We start from the raw sequence: 6,978 nt of genomic DNA, 5'->3' as shown, positions 1-6,978 counted from the left end.
TTTTTTTCTCTTTTTTTTTCTCTTTCCTCTTTCTCCTTTTTCTTCGTCTTTTTCTTCTCTTCTTCTCTACAACTTTTCTTCTCTCTCCTCTTTTTCTCTTTCCTCCTTCTCTTTCCTCCTCTTCTTTTTCTTTTTTCTGTAACTGTTTTCTTTTTTTCTTCGTCTTTTTCTTTTTGCTAATTGTGAATGAGTTTAAGGGATAATATGATGGGTGATAGATGAAAAATTTCTTCTTCTTTTTTTTTCTTTCTATCTTGTTTTAAATTATTATGGTATCGTTTTCTGAAAAAAAAAATCAACTCTTTTTTGAAAAAATCGTCATTTTCTTCATTAATGATATTTTGACCTGGTTTTCAAACGTTTTTAATTTAATTTGAGAAATCATTTGAAACTGTTTTTTCAAAACTGTTTTATATTGTTCGAAACCTTTGTAAACGGTTTGAAACTATTTTATACTGTTCGAAACTGTTATTTTTTGACTGTTTGAAAGTGTTTTTTAGAAACTGTTTGAGACTTTTGTAAACGATTTGAAACTGTTTTATATTGTTCGAAACCTTTGTAAACGATTTGAATTTTTTTTTTTTTTAAACTGTTTGAAACTGTTATTTTTTACACTGTTTGAAAGTGTTTTTTAGAAACTGTTTTAGACCGTTTGAGACATTTGTAAACAATTTGAAACTGCATTTGAAACTGTTTGAAACCGGTTTTAATATATTTTTAATGAGAACAAATAAATTAATAATTTACAGTTTTTTTTGTTTTTTGAAGAAAGTTGTGATCGTTGGATTTGAATTCGAAGTGAAATTTGAAGCGATTTAATTACGAATTAAAAATTCGAGTGGATCGAAATTAAATTTGAAATTTGCTATAAATTTTCATGAAGTAATGATAAAATTAGAGAAATCAGTTTGTTAAATTGTTATATGCTAAAGATTTTGAATTAAATTGCTGAATTGTTAGTTGTTTTACTTTGAATGAGGTGAAGAAGAAAAAGAAGAATTGCTGCAATCTACAGAAACTTTATTGGTGAAATTCTGTAATATTTTCTCTCTCTAAGGTTTATCCTGTATCCTCTCTATCGGTAGCCTGCCGGCAACCATTCCGACTCCCTCTTTGGCTGGAAACTCCGATTACCTACCCCAATTCTCCCCGCTCCCACTTTTTCTTTCCTCTTCAGTTGATTAGACTGGTTATCTTCTACTGATCATGTTGCCCACACTCAAACCCCTACCTACCTCACCCACACTCAAACTGCCTTCATCCTTTAAACCCATAGCCTCCCTCTTCTCCCCTTCTACCCAGAAGATTATAAGGGATCCTGGACGGCTGGTCAAGGTCCCTATTTCTAAAGCTCTCCTTTTACACTTAGCAACTTTTACCCTCCCTGCTCTTAACCGGCGGTTGCATCGAAGGGTTTTCCCTCCAGATAGCTTTCATAAATTTTATTGGGACCTAACGCTTTATACCCTCTATATATCCTGGCTTTCAACTATCATTTACTGCACAACTCTTCTAAACTACATTTACTGCTTCTATCACCATACCCACACAATTATTGCTGTTTACCTAACCCCTGCATTCATTATGGCCCAACTTCAAAACACTATAAATGAGCTAACTCTCCATGCAGCCAACCTGAGGGTTTCTGAACCAGTGCTGCGACTTGAGAAGGAGACGGTAGAAGACCACTTAACCTTGGTAGGCAAGTTCTGGGGCACCAAAAGCTTCCACCCTCACCTGGTCAAAGAGGTGCTGATCAAATCTTGGAGGGCCTTCAAAGGTCTCACGGTGAAGAAGGATGTTATTTCTGGTGTGTTCATTTTTGGTTTTAAGCAGGTGGAGGATTTGGAAAGAGTTTGGACAGGCCGACCTTGGTGCCTGAGCAACAAGCTCTTGGTCTTGCAACGACTGATGCCAGATGTAGCCCTTCAAAATATGGACTTCTGTCTCTCCCCCTTCTGGATCCATGCAGCAGGTCTCCCAACCAGTCAAATCACTATGCGTAACGCCGAGAAGATTGGAAGTCTTTTTGAAGAACTGCTGGCGATAGACTCCATTGATGAACAAAAGGCTCACCTGGGTGGAACCATGAGGTTACAAGTCATGGTCAATGTCACCAAGCCCTTCAGGAAAGGGTTCTTCACTGAGGATGATAACGGTAACCAGGAATGGATTCGTTTTCTATATGAGCGAATGCCAGATTTTTGTTTCAGGTGTGGCACGCTAGGCCATTACTCAGATGAGTGCAAGATGGTTGAGGATGTAGTTGCTCAGGCGGGTGTTCCAGAGTACGGGTTGGAGATGAGAGTTGATTTTAAACCAAGGAATCCCAGGGCCAACCCGGCCAATCTGATCAGAGACACTCCGATGATGGCGGCCGGAAAGGGGAACCCTCAAGTCCAGCAAGGGAGGAAGGGAGATAGCTCTTATCCAGTGGTTATTAACCAATGGGTCGATAGAGGGAAGCAAAAAGCTGTCAGAATGGAAGACATGCAAAAGGAAAAATTTGGTGGGTACGAGGTTCCCCTTATCTTAAGGCAAAAGGTGGATATGCCTTGCCCCAACTTTACTAGACACAACCCTGTTCAGCCGACAACCTTTGAAAAATTGAAGACTAGGGCTAGTCAACCCTTGCGAGACAACACTTTACAGCAGCTAGTCAATTCACATGACTCTTTTCTCCCCATTCCCAAACAGCAAGATATCCTGCAAGTCTGCCAAGCTTTGGAAGCCTCAAACATCATTGAACCGAGCTTGAAAGACCCTTCAGCCTACAAGAAACTCCTACTGGATCCTAGTATCTTCGCTTCTCCACCGGATTTATCTAATGGCCCACCCAATGGCATTATATGCAATACTAAGGTCTTGGAGGAACTGGGTCTACTACACCTGTTCACCAAAAGTGATGGACCTCCAGCCTACACTGACTTTCTACACACTCAAGTTACTCCTCCTCCTTTCTCCACTTCTGGCCAGAGCGCCTTTCATGTGGTGGACAGTCTTCCAAGCCAGCAGCCTATATGCATGATTCCAACCCCATCATTTTCTCCAAGTCCCATAACTGCTCCAATTGTGGGGTCATCTGCAGCTGCACCAAGGCCAGCAAGTAATTTCCAGGTGGGTCCTTCGATGCCAAACGTAGGTCCTCCTCTGCTGAGAAAGCGTAGGAAAGCTCAGGCAAGACAACCTAGGCCAACTAGCACTCTTGGGCCAGGGGTGCAGATCATTAGCAGGCCTCTCACTGCCCCAACTACAGAAGCCTCTTGTGACAACTTTTCCAAACGAGGAAGAGAGGAAGCAGCTCAGGGCACGGCCAAAAAACAATGTTTCATCCCGGAATCCAAAACGGTGGAGGGTACCAGCCTTAATGGACCCCAGGAGGATATATGAAGATTCTCTGCTGGAATTGTCAGGGTGTGGGGAATCCTCTGACTTTCCAAAATCTCAAAGGGATCATGAAATCTCATTCCCCCGACTTAGTTTTTCTCTCCGAAACCAAGAATAAGGATCCAGCGGTTCTGAAATTTTTGCGTAAGGCAGGCTTTAAAGATTCGAAAACTCATGAACCGGTTGGCATCTCCGGTGGTTTGGCTTTGGCGTGGAATTCTAGTTGTAATGTTATCTTTGTTTGTTCGGATAGTTTTTTCCTTCATTGTACGGTGACCAATGGTGATGATAATTGTGTTTGGCATTTTATCGGAATCTATTTGGCAGTTGCTTATGTTGACCGTGTCTCTCAACTTAATTTTTTGCAAAATTACTGCTTAAGTTTAACCGGCCCTATTGTTATGGGAGGCGATTTTAATTGCATTGATAACGCTAGAGAGAAAAAAGGAGGTGGGACATTTTGTTCCAGGAGAGCTGAAGCTTTTCATAACTTTGTTTTGAATTCCAACTTAGTCGACCTAGGCTATAAGGGCTTTCCTTTCACCTGGAATAATAGGCGTGATGGAATGGCCAACATTATGATGCGGTTGGATAGAATTCTAGTCACCATGGACTGGTTTACGTCTTATCCTCGGGGTTCTGTTTCTCATTTGGAGGAGCTCGGATCAGACCATAGACCCATCCTTTTAGACTCAGCTCCGGCGACTCGGCGAGGCAGGAAGAAGTTTCATTTTGACCAGCGTTGGAAAGGGAACCAAGAGGTTAGGAGTTTAGTAGCAACAACTTGGAGGGAGAGTAGTTCGACTGGGGTGGCCAGCTTGATGAGAGTCCAACAGAAAATCCAGGCCTGTAAGCAAGGGTTATCTCGTTGGGCGAGTTCGAAAAAGTTAAATGCACAAAGAAACATCACTGCCTTGCACCAACAGCTGCTTACCTTACACCAGCAAGGGTTTGAGCAGCATTCCACCCAAATTAAAGAAATCGAGTCGGCCTTAACGATACAATATCAACGAGAGGAGCAATATTGGTCCCAAAAAGCGAGAGTCAATTGGTTGAAGTGGGGAGACCGGAATACTTCATATTTCCTCTCTACCGTGGTTCAGAAAAGGAAACGGAACAGAATTACGCAGCTCAGGAATAACCAAGGGGAATTATGCACTGATGATAGGCATATTGTTGATATTGCCTTAGATCATTTTCGCCAGATATACACTACGGCAGACCCTTCCAACATTGCTACTGCTATCAGAGATTTGGAGAGGAAAGTAACGCCATCCATGAACCAATCCTTAACAAGGTCATTCTCCGACATAGAGATTTGTAAAGCCGCCTTCGCGATTGATCCGAATAAAGCACCAGGGCAAGATGGGATGACGGGGCAGTTTTTTCAATCAAATTGGGACACAATTAAGGACGATGTTTGTGAGGCGGTAAGAGACTTCTTTGCTGGTCACAGGTTACCTCGTAACTTGAATCATACCACCATTACATTAATACCTAAAGTGAATTCACCTTCTACTATGTCGGACCTTAGGCCAATCAGTTTGTGTCCGGTCTTTTACAAAATTATTTCGAGAATCCTAACTAATCGGTTACAACCCTTCATGCCTCACATCATAGGAGAAAATCAAAGTGCTTTTGTTAAAGGGAGGAATATCTCGGATAACATCCTTCTTGCTCATGAGGTGACACACCATTTGAAAACTCGTAGGGGCACATCCAACTTTGAGCTAGCTTTAAAACTCGATATGAGTAAAGCCTACGAGAGAGTGGAATGGGCGTTTATCAAAAGAGTTTTGAGGAAGCTTGGATTCCATCACTCATGGATTCGATGGACCATGAGTTGTATCTCTTCGGTTACGTATTCATTGAGTTTTAACGGAACAGCTCACGGCTTTATTGAGCCTTCGCGGGGGCTCCGGCAAGGCGACCCGCTCTCGCCCTTTTTATTTCTGTTTTGTGCTGAGTGCTTCTCTTCCATGCTCCGACGGGCTGAACTTAATGGGACTGTATCGGGTGTTAAAATATCAAGGCAAAGTCCGAGCATTTCGCACCTGCTCTTTGCGGATGATTCACTTCTCTTTTTTCAAGCAACCGAAATGCAAGCTCGGCAGATTAGAGATATCCTTCAGCTCTATTCTATGGCTTCTGGTCAACAGGTGAACTTGTTAAAATCCTCAATTCTTTTCAGCCGTAATACGCCGCAAGATGTTCGTTCTCGTATGGCGTCACTCCTCAATGTTACTAGTATGGGGGGACAAGATAAGTATCTTGGGATTCCAGCTTTGGTATCCAAGTCCAAGACCGAGACATTCAGGGAAGTTAAGCTTCGGGTTCGCCAGAAACTAACAAATTGGAAAGGAAGTTTACTCTCGTATGGGGGACGAGAAGTGCTAATTAAAAGTGTAGCTACGGCGGTGCCGGTATTTACGATGGCATGTTTTTTACTCCCGAAAAGTCTCCATAAAGAGATTAACAAAATTATCTCTAATTTTTGGTGGGGACAAAAGGAGGGAGAGAGAAGAATGCATTGGATCTCGTGGCGTCAGATGTGTTTGCCGAAAGAATCGGGAGGATTGGGTTTTAGAGACCTCCAGCATTTTAATTTAGCACTCCTAGCGAAACAAGGGTGGAGATTGTTATCGCAGCCTAATTCCCTTATTGCACAAGTTATCAAAGGGAAGTATTTTCCGCATACTTCGTTTATGGAAGCTAATAGCCACTCCAACAGCTCGTGGGCGTGGAGGAGTCTTTTACAAGGAAGGGAAGTCCTTCGTATGGGTACCCGTTGGCAAATCCGCAGTGGTACCGCGGTCAATATCTGCAACACTCCTTGGCTCCCTACCAGACCGCCTTTTACTGTATCTCAAGCCACTGTGTTACCACAAAATGTTCATCGTGTCTCGGACCTTCTAACGGCTGATAGAAGGCAATGGGACTCAGAATTGGTAAATTCCAGTTTTGACCGAGACGACGCTAATGTCATCATCAACATACCAATCAGTATCACAGGCCAGGAGGATAGACTGGTCTGGCATTTCTCAAGATCAGGACAATTCACGGTTAGATCCGCCTACCACCTTTCCTTTGGGTCCTTCGCAAATGTTGTGTCGGGTACAGGTCAGGTCGATGCTTGGAAGATTTTGTGGAAGCTAAAACTCCCTCCAAACATTAAATGTTTTATGTGGAAATGTTTACGCAATGGCTTAGCGTGCAACGAGAACATTAATAAGCGGCTTCCGAACATTTCCAACCTCTGCCCGAGATGTAACCATTCAGAATCGCTTGAGCATCTCTTCTTCTCCTGCCCTTTTGCAGAAACGGTATGGATTGGTTCAGAGCTTCATTCAGTTATTAGCGAGTTTATGGGGAGAGCGGTTAAAGAAATATGGGTATTGGTTTATGCGAAGATTGTCGAGGGAGGTCACTGTAAGGAAATATTGGCTAGACTGATTTGGATTCTTTGGTCCCTCTGGAAAGCTCGGAATGCAGTTATTTTCCAAGACATGGATAGCAATCCAATGGCAGTATTAGAAGCAGCTACTGAAACTCAAAAGGAATTTTTGTTGGCTGTTAGGGGAAGACATCCGG

Source organism: Mercurialis annua, linkage group LG4 (assembly GCF_937616625.2).
Source record: "Mercurialis annua linkage group LG4, ddMerAnnu1.2, whole genome shotgun sequence".
NCBI lineage: Eukaryota > Viridiplantae > Streptophyta > Magnoliopsida > Malpighiales > Euphorbiaceae > Mercurialis > Mercurialis annua.
The sequence above is the reverse complement of the archived record's forward strand: the minus strand, read 5'-3'. Positions refer to the sequence as shown.